Source organism: Rhinolophus sinicus, chromosome 17, assembly GCF_057876585.1.
Source record: "Rhinolophus sinicus isolate RSI-liver-muscle chromosome 17, RSI-T2T, whole genome shotgun sequence".
In the NCBI taxonomy this organism is placed as follows: domain Eukaryota; kingdom Metazoa; phylum Chordata; class Mammalia; order Chiroptera; family Rhinolophidae; genus Rhinolophus; species Rhinolophus sinicus.
Window position 1 is genome coordinate 99,566,205 of NC_142517.1, and position 21,529 is coordinate 99,587,733.

General features: G+C 40.9%; 2 protein-coding genes across 17 annotated transcripts in view; one reads left to right on the forward strand and one right to left on the reverse strand.

Annotated features, from left to right (window-relative positions):
• Positions 1-21,529, reverse strand: part of MED12L (mediator complex subunit 12L) — a 319,885-nt gene that overhangs the window by 150,999 nt on the left and 147,357 nt on the right. The window lies entirely within an intron of this gene.
• The window catches only part of P2RY14 (purinergic receptor P2Y14), a 48,107-nt gene continuing 29,214 nt past the window's right edge, over positions 2,637-21,529 (forward strand). The window contains exon 1 of one of the 2 annotated variants that reach the window (XM_088793723.1): positions 2,637-3,036. The gene's annotated coding sequence lies outside the window, so the exon portion shown is untranslated. The remainder of the gene's footprint in view (positions 3,037-21,529) is intronic. The other variant, XM_019748877.3, reaches the window with a different exon arrangement.

A 21,529-nucleotide genomic window follows, 5' to 3' on the forward strand; every position in this document is an offset into this window, starting at 1 on the left:
GGGGCGGCCTGCGGGGCCTCTAATCCCACTCCCCACATAAGAATGCAGAATATGGCTAGGCCGAAAAGGAACACCCACGGAGCCATAGGTAGGGGAGTCATACCACTATAGTCTCACTGGAGGCTGAAGTCACACGACCTGCAACCTGTTGCCCGCATCTCTGCCTGCCAACCGACCAACTGACTCGACTCTCGACTCTCAACTCTCTCCACTCAACCAGTGCAGCCACAGCAATTATATCAGTGGCTAATTGGCTAACTGGTAACAGCTGATGGTCAATTAGCCACAGCTGACGGCCATCTACTACCTGAGCCGGCGTCTTTTCACATGAGGCCGAGAGCCTGGAAACTGCCCTCTGGGACACTGTCCCCACAACTCTGAATCTAAACACCAGCTCCAAAGTCCGGTCCTGCCACCTCCTAGTTTGGCAACTTAAATTTTCTGGAGCTCTATTTTCTCATCTGTAAAAACAGGAATGGACCCCCCCCCCCCCCCACAAATGGTCCCTATGTAGACTGGCTGTGTAAGGCGATAGCACAAAGAAAGTGCCCCGCAGTCGTGTGTGTGAGAGTATGTACATGTCTTTTGATCCAATCCTTGTAGATGAGTTTTCCTTTGAGTCCCCTGGCTGTCCCCTCTCTGTCATTCATGCCACTACAACTATAAAACAGAAGCTACAAACTGACTTCCCATAAACCAAATCCAGTGCATGGTCAGGTTTTGTTTTGGCCCACAAGGCGTTAGGTACTCAAGAACTTGAAAAGTATTTGATTTAGATAACAACACGCAAAATCAGGAGAGATCTGAAAGTGCGGTTAAGAGCACAGGCTCCAGGAGCTGTTCTGCCGGGTCCAAATCTCAGCTCTAGGAGTTGTGGGACCTAACTTAACATCTCTGTGCCTTGATTTCCTCAGCTAGTAAGAAACGGGTGAGGGAGGGGAGAGTAGTGAAACCCAGCCAGCTCGTCGGGTTGTTGTGAGAACTCAGTGAGTTAAAACATACAGTATTTAGAACATGCAAACAGTTAAACATACGAACAGCACTCAAGGTTCTGATTACTTTGGCTCATCTCCAAATGAGGCAACACAGGATCCTGACAAGCTCTAGCTGAGTGGTAGCCGATTCCTGTGTGGGCCATGAGCTTTCTACTTCTCCAGACTTCCTGGAACCCAAAGGCCTTCCACAGGGTCCACCTCACTTATCTGGACCACTTGCCATCAGGTGACCACCTATAGCAGTATCCCTTTGACCATGGCCTTTGCGACTCCTGGTACCAAGAAGAAAACAAGCAGCTCCAGTACAGGCAGTCATCATTTCCTGGCCCATCATACTCAGCACCGGGTTTGTGGAGCACCCCACAGGGAGGCAAGACGCCTAGGCGAGCACCTGGGATGATTAATGGGTGTTTCTGAGACCGGCAGAATAAACAGCACCTCCTGCTACAAATATGCAAGTCTTGAGAGCTGCAGCTTAGAGACTGGTGATGCCAAATCATCCATTTAACCAGCATATGTTTACAGCTGAAGGACTCTGCACTGTGCCCTGGTAATAACCAGGCTTGGTCGGCTCGTCCTTCCGTCGGTCCTTCCATCTGTATACCTGCTGGAGCTCACTGCAGCTGAAGCCCGCAAGCCCCCGTGTTCTTAGCCCCAGTAGTCAAAGCAGCAGCCAGGACAGCATGGGCCCAGAATGGATACCTCGGGCATGGCCAAGTGGGGAGCCTCTCTAAAGCAGCTGGGGGCCCTCAGGGCCTCTGCTGATCCTATTAAATGGATCAACGGTGACTATTTAGTCTGCAGGCACAAAAGAAGAAAATGAAATTCCTGAGGGAAGGGACTTGTGTTTGCTTCCGTCACTCCATCTCCAGTGTCTGGAGCACTGCCTCCGACATAGTAGGTGCACGTAAAGTATCTAGACCACTTGCTGGCGTTATCATAAGCATACAAATGAATATGAATGATACTCTAACTGTAAATGTATATATTACGTTTTTAAATCCAACTGAACTTGACTAGTTAAGCCATTAGCCCATAATGTGGCAATGGGACAATCTGAGTGGACGCACCTGAAATGCAGCAGCCTTATAAAGAGCTTTCCAGAGCATAGTTTCCTTCCGTCCTTCTCTGGTTCTGAGTCACACACTTGGATGAGGCCTTGACAGCCAAATTCTGATACTGCCCAATCTAACTGAACACGAGTATTCAATGGGAAAGACGCTGGAGACTCCGCATGACATTACAAATTATATTACAGAACTGGAACTAAAAATATGAAGGGCTCCTGCCTCTTACTTTCAAAACAATAACATAAACAGCACAAACTTAGCAAAAGATGAACACATAATAAGTTTATCTGAAATGCTACTCATGATCTATTTGTCAGAAATGTTCAAGTATGGTGAAAACTTCCCGCAACAGCAGCCCCTCTTATCTGACACCTGTGGTCACTGGTGTCAAAACGCTTCTTGACTGAAATGCTAATTCCGCTTTCCAGGTAGCCCCAACTACCACCCATCTGTGGCTACCCCGTGCGGCTGTTGACAATTTCCTCTTACCTAGGAGGGTGAATCAGAGAGAACCATGTCGTCCCTCCCTCAGTTACCCACTATCAGTTCTCCACCTATTACCGCATGTTGAATTTGGCAATGGCAAAGTTTAAAAAGAAAACATATGTAGGTCGTTGCCTGGCTATTCATTTGCTAGATGATGTGGAGCTGTGGAAAAGAATTGTGGAAACCTTTTTGGGGATGACTGAAGGAAAGGAATTAGCAGAGGCCAGCCTGACAGCCACAGAGACCCAAACATCCCTCTTCACCCTGTTTCCTCTATCTCCCAGCCTTGAGGAAGCTCTAGTTGGCGACCTCAGCAGAGTGACTCTCGACCCACTATCTTGTGGTTTCGGTCATCAAGTTCCTGATTTCAACTGTTGTTAAAGACGAGCAAAAACTCTGTATAGAACAGTCTCAATTTGGAGCACACCGTGAGACATACTCTGAAATGAGTGCTGCCTGACTTGCAGATGAAGTGCTAGAGGCAGGTAAGGAAATGGCTCTTCCATGAGAGAACCTGGGTGTATGTGAATAGTGCATGAGAATGGGACAGGAGACATCAGAAGTGGGGGTGACAGTGCTGAGCGACACGGGACGGTCCCGCTGTCTGACTTTTTGTTTGAGAACTGTAATATGTTGGTACGGTAATACTGCGTCGTGCTGATTTGGGGATCCCAAGTTGAAATTTTATCAGTGATGATTATTTATGATTTCCAACTGTGGCTGTCAAAATACATCTGTGCTGAAGAGATATCAAGCAAATGCTTAAAAGGTATTCGTCCAGGACAAAGATTTCCAAAGCCTGTAAATGTGTATCAAAATCACCTCTAAAAACTACAAAATCAATTATTGCAATAATATTTATGAGTCCATGCCATCATGTTTTGTTTACAATTGCATGTGTGCAAAGATGTAGTTAATATCTAATGGTACATATACTTACGTAGGTAAAAAGCTTTTTATCTTTGTTGTTATTATGGTAAGTTAACCATTCAATTACCTAATAAGATATTTATTAACATTTAAAGAGAATTATAAGCTGCAAAAACATCTACTTTGCTTTGAATAGCAAAAAATTGAGTTCATATGTTACTTATGATGTATGACAAATCAGCTCAATTATTTAAAATACTTTAAACATTATAAATTTAAATGATACACCCGGGAATTGGCACAGATCCACACTGTCAGCATATTCAACCAATCTCAGGCAATCCATCTAGTCCTACATATATATATTTTTTAAGCAAGGACAAGTAATGCTATCAAGAAAATGAATCAAAGGTCACACTGGTAAACAAAAACAAACAAACAAACAAGCAGAACACACCACCGTTTGCCTTACTCTGTATGGTGATGAGTACAAGGCTTATCAGCGCGATCACTCAGTAAGTTGTATAAATGCTCACCACTATGTTACACACCTGAAACCTAGATAATGTTGTACATCAACCGTAATTTTTTTTAAAACTTTTTAATTTTAATATGGACTTGAAAACAATTTTAGCACTGAAATACTAAGATATCATTGATAAGTTAAAAAAATTAGAAAACTTAATTTACCCACTATAAAATATCAAAATAACATTTTACAATTTGTGAACATACAAATAAATTTTATACTTAGTAAAATCTATAAATACACATACAAAAGTATGCACACACAAACACAACCACACACTGGTGATATAGACATAAACTATGAATCATTGTCTGTTACAGCTTTGTAAGGAAGAAGTGAGGGGCACAAAGATACTCAGAGTAGGAAGACCCAGTAGGGCGAAGCGAATGGGCAGGGAAAGAAGCATCATTTGCTGAGAGCCCACTTCACACCTGAGGAAGCAGGTAGAGCAAGGCCGCCCAGCTGATCTCCCCGTGAGCCTGAGCCCCCTGAGCACCCAGAAGGTACTGCACTCCATTCAAGGGAGCTGGCTCCTACAGCCCACAGGGTTTCACTCAGTCCAGCCTGACCACTGCTCCACCCACTGCCTTCCCTCCCCCCTCGATCGGCATGTCCTTCAATCCTCTTCAATTACTTCCATCCTCAATCCTGTATTTGTGAGATATGTTCAATCTAGTATCATATACATATATTGGGGGAAGGAAAGGTTTACTAAAAATGTGAAATTATAATGATCTCTGACATCTTCAAAAAGAATACACCTGTGTGGAGAAGGCAGGAATAGAAAAAGAAAACCTCTCCACGTAAGGAGAATTGGGAGGGGAAAAAAACCAAACCTATTAAAATGGCGAATGGGTACACTAGGCAGGAGGGTACTGAGGGACCACCCTCTTCGAGGCCAGTCCTCCGAGCTCCCTGGGCCCCGTCCCCTTAGCTGGAAAACAGTGGGTGACATTAGTACAAGACTACTGCATAAGTGCATCAGATCATGTGTGTAGTATCTTTAACACAGTAATGGAAGAAGCGTTCAGTAAATGGAGGCTGACATCATTATTGTTCTTGCTATTATTATAAACAGTAATCAAGGCGGATGTATATGTGATTATATATCAGACCACTGGAAAACATAACCCAGACATTGCAATACCTTTATAGACCAGAACCAGTAAGATGTAACACAATACCACTTACAACAGTGCCTCTCACACTATGCCGCACATCAGAAGCCCCTAGAAGGCTTGTTAAGCACACATCCCAGGGCCTGACTCCCCAAAGCTTCCAACCCCGTACGCTGGGGTGGGGGCTTCAGAATTCGCATTTCTCACAAACCCCAGTGATGCTGACGCTGCTGCCCTGGGGCCCACACTTGGAGAACACTGCTCGACAGGGAAACCCCCACTCACATGTGCCTTACTGATAAAACTATCTACAAGTTGCTCATTCAATCTAAGCCAGTCACCGAGAGGTCAAAATAATGAACAAATGCTCAAAAAGTAAAAGCAGCATAGTATCCCCAGGTATTCAAGCATTACATAGGAAGGGAGGAAGGGAGGAAAAGAGAGTAAAATATTTCCAATTAGAGCTAAGATGCTTCTGAAGTCAACTGCCGAACAGAGGAATATCGTTGCCCAAAACAATGCTCCCTCTGTAAAATGCTCCCTCTGTAAAATGCCAGAGTGAATGAAGTCAGGTCTTAAGTCTTTCCTCCGCCTGAGTCTCTGTGGTAAGAAACCAGAGGTCACGTTTATCCCCTTTGGTGTACGCATTTCCTTGAAAGTCAGGGTGGTACCAGGTGAGGTGTCTCAGCCTCCCAGCAGCCTCTGGAATACCAAGGACAGACCATCCCGGGAGACACAGGTTGAAGCCAATAGGAGCTTACACTGCCGTCTTCCTCAGGGGCATCCTCACTGGCAGACAGCTGTCTAGCGGAGCAGAACTGGACAGTGAGGAAAGTTTCTCTAAACTGAAAACAGCGTGATCAGCACAAGCGTGCCCACCTGCTCAGGCAGAGCAGCAGGTCTTGAAGTGCAGCCACGGGCACACAGCATCGTACCAGTGGCCTTGTCAGACCCCAGAACCACTGCTTATGAAGCGCTGGCGGTGGCACCCAGCAACCTGGGTTTTAACAGGCCCTGGGGGTGATCTTGCTGCACATTCAATTTTGCAGTCCACTGGATAAAGCAACCCAAGTCCTGAGGCCACTGCAGGTTTCACCTGCTGTCAGACTATTTGCAAATAGTGCCCTCTTTCTGCCTCAGAAGGTCCTGGGGGGGGACAATAAATCACATGGTCGTCCTCACAGATCAGAGGGGATGCTACAAAGGGGGCTCCTTGGTTGGATTCTATTTACTACTTGGGACTGCTCAAGTCTTGCTGCTACATCTGGTATTAAACCCACAGCCTCCCTGAATGCTAAAAGATGCACTGCCTCATAAACATCTAGGAAGCATGGAAGCAAACCAATTTCAGGAGTGGTATCCCATTTTTACAAAAAAAGTACCCACCAACAAACTATATAAAATCTAGTTTTAAGAGTTTTCTTTTCCTGACTAGCTCCCTATCAAGTACAAACCTAGTAACTTACTAGTCTTATTTTCATAGCAATAATGTGGCTTCTATGTTAATCCACAGAAAAACCAAGCTTGTCACAAAGCATCTCTATCCATCTGCTCTTTTAAAGGCAAAGTGAAATACCGCTTTTGGATTTGACCAATTTTCAATTTCTTTGAAATCTTTGTCTTCACTCAGCCTAAATTAAATTGCTGGCTTTTTACTCTTCACTTAAGTCTTCCATCTGTTGTTTCTGAAAAGCATCAAAGGCTTTAGATGATATCATGTTCTGACCCTTCATCTTCCAGATCAGAGAGGGGTGGTGGCTTCTATTCAATTATATAACACCTGCTATTGAAATTAAGATTTCAAAGAAAAGAGAAAAAGATCAGCTATTTGGCCCAAAGGAGATTACAGTTGACTCTTGAACAACACAAGTTTAAACTGCGTGGGTCCACTTACATGCAATTTTTTTCCAATAAATACTATAAATATATTTCTCTTCCTTATGACTTTCTTAATAACATTTTTCCTTTAGTTTCTTTAGTGTAAGAATACAGTATATATATAACACATACAACATACAAACTATGTGTTAATCGATGCTTCCAGTCAATAGTAGGCTGATAGTAGTTAAGTTTTGGGAAGTCAAGTTATGTGCAGATTTTCAACTACACGGGACGGGGAGGTCGGCACCCCATCCCCTGTGTTGCTCAAGGATCAACTACATACACTTTGGTGTGGTCACTTAGAAGAATCTGGTTCTCAGTTTTCCAGGATCACACACTTCACGTCACTGGACTATAGGAGTAATTTACACCAGGCAGACTTGATATGTGTCAACTTTTCTTTTACTGTGGGAGATACCTGGCTGGAAAGCAGGACTCACCTGTTGCTTAAAGGATGTTCCCAGCGAGTCCAGCCCTAAGGTCAACTTGGTGGGTGAGCTCACAGGAGGCTTCCCCCTGCTACACAGGATGAATGAAATCTCATTCTCACTCACATTCTCGAGATAGTTCAGTCATCATTCATTCAACAAATGCTGGTTCCCTGACATGTGGCAGCCCCCAGCTCTAGGTGGTAGGGGCCCTGTGCATGAGGGAGCAGGGCTGACTTCATGTAGCTTACATGCTAACAGACACAAAGACAAGCCTTCACATCTTTACTCTTTCTCCTCTAGGAAATGAACAACAATCTTTGGGCATATTATAACTTATTATATCATATTTTTATTTTCTTTTAGAGATATGAAAGGGGTGCTATTCTCATCAAAAGTCAACCAACATTGACTGATTTGATCCGAATTCTTAACCTAACCCTAGTTAGGAGCTGATAGCCCTGCATGTACTAATGAAAAAAATGAAATATGGAAAATAATACTAAATTCAGTTAAATGTCCTAAGAGTTGGCCCTTACTATTTAATATTCTTTCCCTCCTGGCCCCTGAAAATACCTATCTATGTTTCTGCACAAGGATCTCACTGCCTCTTTCCCTGCTATAAATATCTCTGTAAGCGCCACTTTTATAGAAGTGAAAAAAGGAAGAGGGGGGATATGTTCTGAGATGAAAAGAAAACATAAGATGTAAATTAACTTGCCCTGCTACCACTGAATTTATGAAGAGTCTGAATAACGCAACAGCCCTCGTCACCAGTGCCAATGAGGCAAACAGCTGGTTAACAGCCACAACAGAAAAAAACAAAACAAAACCACCCTAGGTTAAGTCTGAAACACTTCTAGGAAAGGATATATATCTCTTTTAAGAACATTATTTTAACTTATTGTACACTTATTGCCTAATAGTTTGGTGTGGTGGCAAGACTGTTTTTTTCTGAATACGGGTCTGCTGATTAGAGTTCTATACTCATTTTCCTTCACAAACCATAAATTTAGCACATTACCAGTCATGTCCAGTTTGTTAGTTGTATTCAAGTAGTATGAGAATTTTTAAATACTTGAGAAGCCACATAAGTAAAAATAAACCAGACGTAGACGTTCGTAGACTCTAAATCCCTCAGAAGAATGGAGCCTGCCGCTCGCCTAGTACGGAAATGGTACAGTGAAGCTTCTCCACTAATGTTTTATGGATGGATGGCAGTAAGGAGGATCTTAACAAACTAAACGTCATGGAAACAACATTCTGCCTCACTCGTTTTTTATTTAAATCCACATCTACCCCACCTAACAAACGGTGTATGCCATGCTCTAAGGGAGACAAAGCAGACCCTAAGTTTACCAAGCCCAGTAATAGAGCATAATAATAAGAATAAAGAGTCATTCTAGAATGACTACCTGGTTTCACATCTTTACTTCACACCCCTTACCCATATGCGATTTTGATAAATTAATAACTTATTTCCCTCACTACGGAAATGAAATGAATTAATACGTAGACAGTGCCCAAAGCACGGCTGGCATAAGAGTACAATCAATGGCTATTGATGTCATCACCATCATATTTCTCAGTAACATAGCACAGTGGTTTGATGACTACAAGAACAGTGAAAACCAAAGAGATATTCAAATTCCAGCTTGTCACTTAACCTCTGCCTGCTCAGCTTATTCATCAGTATAAACAGAATAAAAATACCTACCTGAGAAGAACAACTGTGATAGTTATCACAGTATCTGATAACTAATTGACTGCATGCACTGACTGTACAGCAAATTCACAGTCCAACAGATGCCCTCTCCTGCACATCTATCAAACCTCCACCCAAAGAATCTTCACCAGCATTTGATCGTGGACTCATCATTTTAGTTGGGGCAGTGGAGAAAAAGCTACCTTCCCCCAGGAAACACTTCAAACCTGAGAAAAAATAAGTGTACCTGAGAAAAAATAAGTGCTACACTATGGAGTTAAAATCGGAGTTCAGAAAAAAATACAGGACACAATGATGGAGCATCTAGTGAACAAAAGAAACAGAAACAGGCTGAGTCTTGAAAGAGGAAAATGGTACAGCAATAGAGGGTTGGGAAGTGATATACGGAGAAGGAAAACAACTTCAATTAATACGTTTACTGACTTCAAAGCATGTCTTTTATTCTTGTCTTGACCCCTTGACCTGAGACCTTGACCCTAGTTGAAATATTTTCTCTCCAATCCCCAATCTCTACCATTTTTTCCATCTTCAAAACACAACACGAACCATCTCTTGCCCAGAAAGCCTTGCCTGTTTGACTGCCTTTTTCTGAGAACTCACGCAGCGCATACTTCCTGCCGTCTCTGCCATCTTTCCAATGTCCTATACCACTTACATGTAGTTTACAATCTGCTTCATGTCTGTTTAACACCCTTACTGCTCCAAGGGCAAGTTCTACACCTTTATTTTCTCTCCTCATTTAATTTATGTTGGTGTATAAACTACACACAGTACAATGGAAAACAGATTTTAAATGTAAATTCAATGAGTTTTGACACCATGTAATTACCACCCCAATTGCTGTATTTCCATCACAAAGTTTCCTTGCGCTCCTTTCCAGGCAAAGGTGTAGGTGTCAACATTCCTGGTTCCTGTCACTAGAGCATAGTTTTACCTGTAGTAGAACTGCATTTAAATAGAAACACACAGTAATGCCCCTTTTGTGTGTAACTTCTTTTGCTCAACAAAATGTTTTGAGGTTTATCCATATTGTTGGCATGTATCATTCCTTTTGATCACTGAGTGGTATTCTATAAGTCTACCACAATTAAGTACACACAATTTCTTTACTCATTTTAATCTGTTTATGAACATTTGGGTGGTTTCCAATTTGGGGCTATTATGAACAAAGTTGCTATGAACATTCTAGTCAAAGTCTTTTTGTGGACATATGCTGTCATTTCTCTTAGGTAGACACCTAGGAGTTAAATTACTAGCTCTAAGGTTGTTAGCTATATGTTTAACCTCGTTAAGAAATTACCAAACCATTTTCTGAAGTATATTTACGATTTTATACTCCAACCAAAAATGTATGAAAGTATTCATTGTTTAATTTCCTTGTCAACGGTACCGTCAGTTGGTTTTTCTTTGGGTTTATTTCTTTGTTGTTGTTTTTTTTTTTTTTTGGTATTTGTTTTGTTGCCATTCTATGAATGTGAAGTAGTATCTCATCATTTAAATTTGCATTTCCCTGTTGACTAATGATGCTGAGCATCTTTTCATGTGTTCTTTGGTCAAACATCTTCTTTTGTGAATTGTTTATTCATGATTCTTGGCTTTTTTTTTTTAATTGAGTTCTTTGTCTTTTTATTAGAGTTATGACAGTTCTTTAAACAGTCTGAGTCCATTAACCAAGATAAATATTGTGAATATTTCCTCTCATTCTGTGACTTGCCTTTATTTTCTTAATGGTGTCTAATGAAAACTGAAGTTTTAAATTTTGATAAAGTAAAATTTATTGATTTTTTATTTTACGATTAGCACATTTTGTATTCTAAGAAACTGTTGCCTAACCAAGGTTGAAAAGATATTCTGTTTTCCTCTAGAATCTTCATGGTTTCAGTTTTATATTTAGGTCTATGACCATCTTGCATTACTTCTCTGACTCCCCCGTTTCATCTGGTAATAGATCTCTGGAGTAGAACAAGTGCTCTATAAACATTGCTCATTCACTTATAAATGCTTTACAAGTTAAGAGCAATGTATTTTGAAAGTAATGTATTGTGGAAGGGCCTGTGTTCAGCCTCGGTAACATCCTGCATAGAACACCTACTAATAGGAATGAAGTCATGAAGGAAACCCAATGGAACAATCCCAAGTATCCACTTAGAACTGGTGCTAAGGCCCCGCCTTACGACAAACTTCTGACGAGGGCAGGGATGATCCGAAGTTTCCATTTCTGTGCAAGTAACAGTTTAACCCAGCACAGAAAACAGTTTACTCACAATCAGTTTCTTCTTTTTTGAATATACATTAGAACAATTACAACGTCATTAGTGTAGACTCAATTCTCCTTAATGAATTAGGCTCCATAAAAATAATCAGTGATTCACAGCAGCTCTGTTGAAAACTGACTTTAAAAAAAAGTAATATTAAAAATATTACTCGCAGGGGACATATTTTCTATAGCCTAAAACACTCACATTGTTTTATAAGATTTAGATGACTTTAAAAAAATGTTTACTAATATTTCTTCTGGAAGACATGCCAACACAAAACATATTAAGAGAATTACTCCTGCTATTCAGATAAAGACTATTATCTTGTTGACTGCCCAAATAATTCTCCAGATAGTCCACCAAAAGAAAACGGTTTATTCAGGAAAAGAAACAAAAAACAAAAAACCAGAATGCATGCACACTCCTGGGCCAGTCTTCCCGACCTGCCACACCCATGGGAAGAAGAAAGGAGCCCAACATGGCTTCTCCCTTTATTTGCATCCCTTCCACTGCCCTCCCCCCCACGGTGGTTACCACAGAGTTCAACAGGAAGTCAAGACTAGAGAGTTAACAAGGGGCCCAGCTGCACCTATAGTCCTCCCAGCTCTATGGTGAAGCAGCTTAAGATGTCAGTTTACTTTCAACGATCTAATGCGTCTTAAAAATAGAGTATTTCAAGCTATTTCCTTAAGATTTTACTAAGAAAATGCAAGACTGAGAAGAGTAAAAGTACTCTTTTCCATTTTATTGGGGTGTGGAGAAATTAATAAATTAACTAGGATCATAGAGAATTTTGTATGTATTTATCAATGCAGTTGATAAAACAATGTACATACTAAGAAATGAAGGGACTATTCTGAAGAACTGTATTATGACAGCTGCGTCCTTGACAGTATTGAGTCAAAACACATTCATTGTTGAGTAAGGTTCATTTCTTATTACTCCACTTTAGCTCTTAAGTTTCCACACTACAAATGAGAAACTGCCATAGGCACACTGTTTACAAGAACTTACGTCCTCATTTGTAGCTTGCACATATTCTTTAGTGATTACCCAGATTCACAAGCTAACATTTCTTGGAAGTAATGAACAATAATTGCTTAGAATGTAGTGTAAAATAGAAGAAGAGTAACTACCATATAAACCTGCTATTATTTCTTTTTAGAGAGAAAAGATGGTTTTGTGTCTAGCTACTTGAATTTGGTTAAGTTACGCATTTTAATTCCTTTTCTCATTAAGTATTTCAATTATCCCCATTTCCTTAATAGCACTCCAGTATTTTTATACCATCCTAAATGTACAATCATTTCCACAGCTGAAGGTCAAATGAATCAAAGCAGCAACAACTCCCAGTAAAGAATATTGTCTTAAGACTGATATTCCATGAAGTGTTTAGTTAATAGTTCCAATAATAGTCAAAATAAACGTTTTATTTAAAGAATCTAAGAAACTCTAACATGCAAAAAATACACTCCAGAATGTTCTACCTAAACAATACTTAATTAGAAAAGTTCTCTTGCATGTTACAGCATTTACTGTTATAATTCAATATTAGCTGTGAAATATAAATCCTAATTTTTCCTAAAATCCATTTTAAATCACATTGAAGGCACCCCACAAGAAACTAGATTGATTTCAATGAGTAGTGAGTTTGTAAAAGTTACAGAGAATTCAATAGCATGAAAAGCATGAGCATACCACTTCCTGCCTAGAAGAAAGGAGCTTTTCCTTCAGAGAATGTCTACAGCAATTTTTTGGTTCTGACTCTTGACTTTCTTCTTACCAGACAACCAATTGCCTTCTGCTTTATTTTTCCCTGTCCCAGTCCACTAAGTCCCAAAGCTCTTCTTCTATGGCTGGAATTCCTTCCACTGATTTGTTCATGTCACTTACTCATTGACTCCTTCATTTACTTAAAATCTTCAAGGTTCTAGAATACAAAAGAATATTCAAGGAAAACAACTCAGCACACCTGCACCCCCACCATGTGCTATAACTAAGACTAATGTGGAAGTAAAAAGTATCAACCAAAACAAAAAACAAAAACAAAAAAGATTATGCAATTATAGAACAAGTGCTGTTGTACAAATAGAATTCTAAGAATGTCTAGAGTCTAGGCAACCTGTGTTTAATGTCAAATTCATTCAGTCTGCAATAAACTGCCCTCCATTGGGTGGTACTGTGAATATGAGCCTAAAAGTTTCTTATGTTTGTGCTCCCCAGATACATTCAGTGATAAGGTTCAAATATTTCACAAATTTGTTTACATTGTGACTTTGATAAGTTCATGTTCTCATTTTAATAGAGAGTTTTGAATGCCTTGGAAACTGAGGATATCAAAGGGAAACTAATTATAATAAGTCCTCACTTAACATCTTTGCTAGGTGCTACACATTTAAGCCAAAGAAGGTAGAAGAAAACCAATTTTACCATGAGCTAACTGATGTACATAAAAGGTTAAGCTCCTAAGGCATAACAAAACTATGAAAAACAATTTAACGAAAACGATGTTACTCAAGGACCTATTGTATTTAACAGAAATGAGATGAGCCTTCCCCAAATGCACAGCGCCATGAGCAGTCATTAGCAAAGTTTCCACAGCACTGCTGTACCACAAACAGAAGCCCGAAGGAGAAAAGAGGAACTGAAAGAGGGCAAAGTAAGATGGCACCCTGCCTAGTAAAACCTATGCCAGTGGCTCAGGGACTCCTGTAATTAAGTTCAAGGCACAGACAACAATCAAATGTTTTCTTGGGTCACACCTAGTCGGCCTCGTCCAGAACAGGCTGCCCTGGCCTTTGTCTGACCCCTTCGAATCTCAGAGACACGGGCCCTGTTTCAAGCCCTCCCAGTATCCCCTAGAAAGGAAAAAGACCCTCCTCAATTGCAGGTGTTTGGACATTTTTTTACTCATTGGAAGAAACTCCCACGCAAAAAAAATCTTACAGGGAACACTAATGCATCAGAGAGATGGCAACAGAAACGTTTCGCTCTTGATGAGGATGAGATGGAGATTACACAAGCCTCCCTGGAATGCTTCCGGGAAAGCCCTTGAGACCTTCCCAGAAACCAGGCGGGAAACTATTTGAAACCACTCTCAGACTCTTCCTTACAGAGAGGGGTGTTCTTAAATGAGCCAGCTATATATGCCCTACTCCTCCAGGGAGAAGGAACTCTGAATGTACCGTAAAATTGTCATCACTAATTTGAGGGGGGTTGGGAGACAAAGGGGGGCCCCCACCTGCCCGTGGGCATTTGAGAAGATGAAACCGATGACTCAAAAGTCTTTCAGGAGATAAGATGTAAATACGAGAGTAAAATAAAGAAGCAGAAGATACCGATGCTCAAAGATGAAAAATCAATTCATAGTACTTCTGTTTTTTGAAAAATTCTCAGAAACTACATGTCTATGCTCTAAAAAATAAACTCAAACACTGACAGTTTCTCTGAACTCTTCAAAGTTAGCAGATCCACTCTTAGTTTCTGTGATCAGTATTCAGACCAAAGTCCCCCAAAACAGCGTCATACATTATATTCTACAAGTACCTCCCTGCTTCCTTTATTCCTTCATTAGTTCAATAAGTATTTATTGAGTAGTTCTCTGTGCCCGGCACTATTCTAGGTGCTTGGGACGCAGCAGAATAAGAGTGCCTGACTTCAGGGGTTTATAATCCTGGGGGAAGACACACAATAAACGAATAACTAACACAACACAAGGAGTAACTTTGTGAGGAAGACCCACCCACCCACCCACCAGGCAGAACTGGGCCGGGACATCCTGGGAGTGTCCAGCGGATGAGGGGCTCTGGTGCAAACACAACAATGAGAGATCAGAACAGGAAACCTGAATGAAATAAGACAAAGAGGGAAGAGGAGTATATGCAAAGGTTCCCACGGATTTGACAAGTTGGAAGTCAGCCGCAAGCAGCCAGGCAGAGGGGGCGAGACAGGGAAAGCAAGGAGTGCAGCCAGGTCAGAGGCCCCGCAGGCCAGGACCAAAATCTGCATTTTACTCTACGTGTGATGGGAAACCCTCTTTCAATCCACCTTCCCAGTGGGTTCGAGTAAAGGAGTACCAAGTCGTGCTTTGTGTTCTTAGGGAACCCTCTGGTATTTGGCTAGAGAAGAGACTGGGACAGGCGGAGGGTCGGGGGGGTGTGGAGGCAGGAGGGCTAGGTAAGATACTTCTGCTTCCCAGCATTGATTATGACTCAGAGAAGTTTTTAAATGCCCAAATTAAACTGCAATTGAGGAGGAACAATTTCAGGGAAAAGGTATTCCATCAAATACTAATGAGAAAACTCTCCATATTGGGTTATGTGCATTTTACACAATTATGTATCAGCTAATGAGTTTAGGTTTATTAGGTAATAAACTTACAAAGGCCATAGGAAGTTTTCAATAAAAGCTCTTAGGTGGTTTCCTCTTTCTTATCTGACAAAGCGCGCTCCTACTGCCCTCGTGAAAAGAGTTCAGTTCAGTTTATAGGTCAATATATCCAATAATTATTTTACACTGAGTACAAACGCTTCCTGGTACCCCACCAAACAAGTCCTTACAAAATAATGAAACAATTACAGCAGTAGTACAAAAGACCAACCTCAAAACACAACCCTCAAAGTTCTGAGGAGAGTTCTTCTGCATTCGTAGAAGAGAGCGAGGAAATAAAAGTACAAGATGTTTATAATGAGGAAGAAACTATGAAATAACCCAAATATCAATAATAGAGAAATGGTCACATCACGATTCCTTCCTTCCATGGGACAGTGTGCAACTATTCTAAAGAAAAAGGTAGAGCTTTAAAATCTGACATGGAAAAGTCACCTAGCTATACTGCTAAGTGGGTAGGGGGCTGGGAGCAGTGGTAAGAGAGCTCAACCTCTGCTGACAGGTTATCTGCCTTTCTATTTAATAATTACTAACATTTATTGAGGGCTTTCCACACTTTAGGCACTGCACTAAAGCTTTATACTATCTCACTGAATTCTTACAACAATCCTATAGAATACAGTCATTCCTATTCAACACATGAATTAAGTAGTAATATTTTAGCCGGACTCAGACAGCTGATAAGCAGGGGGGTGGGGTAGATTTGAATTCAGGAAGTCTAACTCTGTAGCCCACAGTCTTATAACTTATCTCTCAGAGATGAATCCTTATTCACTGAGTGTATTAAACCAATCTGCTCTTGGATTCTTTCTTTCAAATAACATTAAGGAAAATGTCTACTTAGTGTTCTGGGAAATAATTTTAAGGAAAATTAAATTAATGATGGAACATACAAAGCTCGTGACATTTTGCAAAGTTGATAGTGACCCAAATTGGCATTAAACTCAAGATCAAAGTACAAGGCAACTCTGCAAACAAGTATTATTTGAAGGCTCGGTGACCGATAATAATTCAGTCAGCCCTCATTATAGCAGCAAATTCTGAATGCCACATTTGCACATTTCCGTCTGGTTCCAGCTGTTTGTGAATCTTCAGCACAGAAAATGTAATGTTATCCAGTTTAAAATTAAACAGATGCTCATCGTTTTAAGGCAAACTAGGAAAGTTCCAGTCAGCAGGCATTCTTTGAACAGTTCCACATGTTGATGACAAAGGAATGGGAGATAGTTCAAGGTGAGGCTGATGGCAAGCCCTATCACTAAAGGGTGCTGGGGCACCCTAAAAGCATAGGCCCTGTGCACACTCCTGACTTGTTGATCCACCTCTGTACCCACTGACCCATACAGAAATGTCCTACTCCGCATCCCTCAGCCCCACTGCATTCATGCATGGGTCTCCTCTCCACCACCACCAGCACCACCGGACAGGAATTCACAGCAGTGTCATCTTACCATCCTGCAGGATCAGCAGAGGGCACATATTTAAGACAGAGAACCATGCCTTACCATCCATGTGAACTTGGGCAAGACGCTTAACCCCTCTGTGCCTCACTGTCCTTATTTAACTGGGGTGCATTAACAGTACTTATCTCATACACCAGCTATCGGGTTTTAATGAGGTCATATAAATAAGGAATTCACAACAGTATCCGCTATGTTATAAAAACTCAATAAATATTAGGCATTATTATTAATACTGTCATCATTGCAGTGCATAACCAGGAGGCACAAACTCCCCTCTACTGTCAGTCATCAAGTGACTCTTTTTTCACTTATTTCACCATTTACAACAAAATAATTGGTTACCCAAGAATACGTTTTCCAATGATCTCAATCTTGTTCTTTTCACTTTTCTATGTTTCCTAATTTGCCCATGCATTCCTTAGGTAATTTTTTAGAAAATTAAGTTGTTGAAAGTAGTCTTCACTGAATTCCCTTCTCACTCGCAGGCTGGGTGGGTGACTGCCAGAAGTTTCCACTATGTCAAGTCTATGGCTGAGCAAACAGGTGTTGGGACCTGCTGACATTCACAGAGGGCCTGGAATTAATGTCTGGAGAGATCTCAAGGTGCAAGCTCTCCATGAAAAAAGTTAGGGGCAAACCACAGGCCAAGGCTACACCTGGTACTAAAAATGAGTAATAATCAAATTCTCTAAACAGTCCCTGGTGTGTGACTTAAGACTCTAATAATTCTAATAGGATATATTCAGAAAACTGAAATACGCAGTTTATACCAGAGTACTTAATCAGGGGTTCCCACATTCCCCTACTATTGTTTATATATAATGTGTTTGTGCATTTTTCTAGCTTTCTGGTTTTCATCAAATTCTGAAAGGTCGTCACAACATAAAGCTGCTACAAATTATTGGTTTATAGCCATTCGCAAACTTTAACATGCTTGTTTAAACACATAGCCCTGGGCCCACCCCAGACTTGGTTTCTGGGGTGGATGGGTCTGGGGTAATCCAGGACATAAAAAGGAGCCAGGATGTTTCTAGCAAGTTCTCAGATGCTGCTGCTACTGGCCCGGGGTCCAGCAACCCCACTTTGAGAATTACTGGCTTAAGGAATTCTGTGGGCATTTTGGCTTTTTCCTTCAGGTAAGCAACCAACCTCCCTAGTAGAATTAATGTTAAGAAAACTAGTGGCTATTTCTCACCTACCCTCCCACCTTCTAAAATTCTGGGTAGGCTACACTTGACTATCAGTTGAATTCAACTTGGCAACTTCAATTTGGCAAATATTTATCAAACACCTCATTAGGTAAATTAGAAACTAGCTCTAATATTAGTATAAAACAGTGGCTGTGGATATACCTCCACCATCACTACCACTGGCGCCTTTTCTTTTGGTCTCTCCAGCATCCAATCATTCAAGACAGCTCCCTAATCTCTCCCATATAAAGACATTTTCAAATGAGGGTGAGAAAGAATATAATGTAGTTTCAAAAATTCCACCTTTCTGTTGTTTCAGAATTAAATGTATGAATAAAACAGGGATCTGAATATCAAGACGCTCCCATCAAAAGAATCAAAGCCAAGGTCATTCGGTCATTAAACACACAGGGAGCACCAGACAATGCCTGACCTGAAACACACAGAATGAAAGGGGCCAGACACATCCAGTCCCTCAAACAACTCGGGGGAGATGGAAACGGAAGACCAGCAGAAGGGATGTGAGGCCCTCAGGATCAAGACAAATGTGTGTTGCTGCTGTCTGAGCTTTGACTATCACGTAGTTTGACTACAAGTGCAGCAGGAATGGTATTTTGAACAGGGGGAAATGATTGCAGTCATTCACACAAATAAGGAGTTTATTGCTTTTTACAGACTAGGTCCTAATGCCGCCACACTTAGGAAAGTGATCATCAAGGAACAAAGCTGGTCAGTACTGAGTTGTACTTAGATAAATTGTCATTAGAAACTAACTTTAAAAAGATGTCAGTAGAGCTGGGTTAAAAAGGAAGTAAGAGGTGAACAGGAGTTCACTGTATGTTCTGGTAATATCAACTCATACAATTTTAAGCTAGACGGTGTTTTGGCTCTGTTCACCATTTTCAAACACCACGTCCATTAATTTGAATAGCCCTCATTCTTTTTATAGTTGAAATAAACTCACCTCTGCTACCCCAGCCCCACCAGTGACACCCCCCCCCCAGCCACCCCCATCAATACAGTGAGGACGCACTATATATCCCCAGCAGGGAGCTGAATGATGCAGTCGACAGAAAAATTGAAAATGCCCTGATCTCCCGTTAGAGTGCTTACAAATCTGGAATATTTATCACACAACAAAAAAGAGATTTGGTTCTAAATAATTTAGCATTAACATACAGGGATTACAGAAGGGAGAAAATAGGATGGATTAACAATCAGGGACATCATAAAGGTATCAGAATTAGAAAAAAGAATAAACAGAGCCAAGGGAAAAAAACCCACTAGGGCTAAACTGTAAGCCAGGACATGTGTTTAGAAAAGCAATGGGCCCTTCTGAGTGGTGGATGAAAGAATCCTGGTAAAGGCTAGCACTGAGTATTTATACATAGTAGATGCTCAATAAATTACTCTCAGTAGATGCCAATTCTACATGGCAGCATTCTCTACGAAAGAGACAAGGTACATCTGTCCATCTGCCTGGAGACTCATTTTAAGGTCTAGACTTTCAAAAGATTTGGGGTATTCAAAATTTCTGTTCTAACCATTCCAAGTACCTAAGGTGAACTATGTCTCTGTTTGCCCAGGACAGACCTAGTTCACTCCTGTAGTCACGGTGTAATTGTAATTAACAATACCTGGTTTTACTTGCAAAAGTGTCCCAGTTTGAATAACGAAGTATAAGGTCACCCTATCCATTGGTTTTGGTTAAGCCTGTGGTAAATGAAATCTTTTTGAAAGTATTTCCTGGGGCAATGCACCTCAGATCAGAAAGGTTCTCCCAAATCTTAAAGGCAAGACGAAAAACATGCCACAGTTTGAAAGGAGTATGTACTTCTGAACAGAGACCAGATGTCCACAGCACTTTACAGAGTGTATTGTTCTCAAAGAGAGCTGAGGTGTGGTCAGTCCGACAGCACAGTAACTAATCAAACTCAAACAAAAAGAGTTAAACAAGTCAAATACCTCAGGTGCACATTTCTTGCCATGTCATTCCATTTCAAAGCAACACCAAGTGCTTTTAGGGGGTAAATAAGTTTATTAATTATTGATAACAAATATATACATAATTATGTATTTAATATACACATAAATACATATATCATTAGGGAAATAAATATCTTCGTCAAAAACTTGTAACTCTTTTAAACAAAACATGTGTGCACTCACCAAATACCTATAAAATAGGGAAAGCACTGTCATGGGCTCGCAGGCCCACATGTACCTGCAGGCTGGATAACAGAGCTGGCCCAACGGCTCTCGGGATTCCAGGCCCCCCTCAGACATGCCTGACGCGCACAGCTGGTAGGTATTCCAGCCAAGTCACAGAGGGGGATCCATGCAAATACAGCACTCGACCACGAGACTCCATGGAGGTTGTCTCAGTCTTAAATACTCTTGTCTATAAAGACATCTGACCCAGGAAGTATCACACATTGTCCTAGGAAGGGGCTGAGGGTAACAAGGAACACCCCTACCTCTTGGCCCAGGCACAGCAACACACAGGCCTGCTGGCCCCACACCAACCAACCAGGGATGGTCCCAGAGGCTTTTAAAGCAGAAAGGAAACCCAGGCTTGAATTAACTGGTTGTCTCCCTGGTGTTGTACATGTGCTGACACTGGAATTTCCTAAAGAAAAGGGACCATAGTGATCAGTAACAGTCTTCTTGTTACCTGATATCTCCATTTTGACTCCTAAAGGTCAATTCATTGGGGATTTTTTCTCTTGCTCTTCCAGATATGCTTTTATGTTTTTATTAAAATACAGTTAATAAACAACATTATACAATTTTCAAGCACACAACATAGTTATTCACTATGTAGGTATATACCTAACAAAGTGATCACCATGAAAAGTCTAGTAACCATCTGACACCATACAAGGTTTACAATACTGATGATATTTTCTATGCTGTACAGTACATCCTTGTGACTTACTGATTGTATAACTGGAAATTTGTATCTATTATTCCCCTTCACCTTTCTCGCCCTTCCCCCTACATCCTTCCCCTGTAGCAACCATCAATGTGTTCTTTGTATCTATGAGTCTGTTTCTGTTTTGTTTGTTCATTTATTTTGTTCTTTAGATTCCACATACAAGTATAAGTGAGCTTATATGATATTTG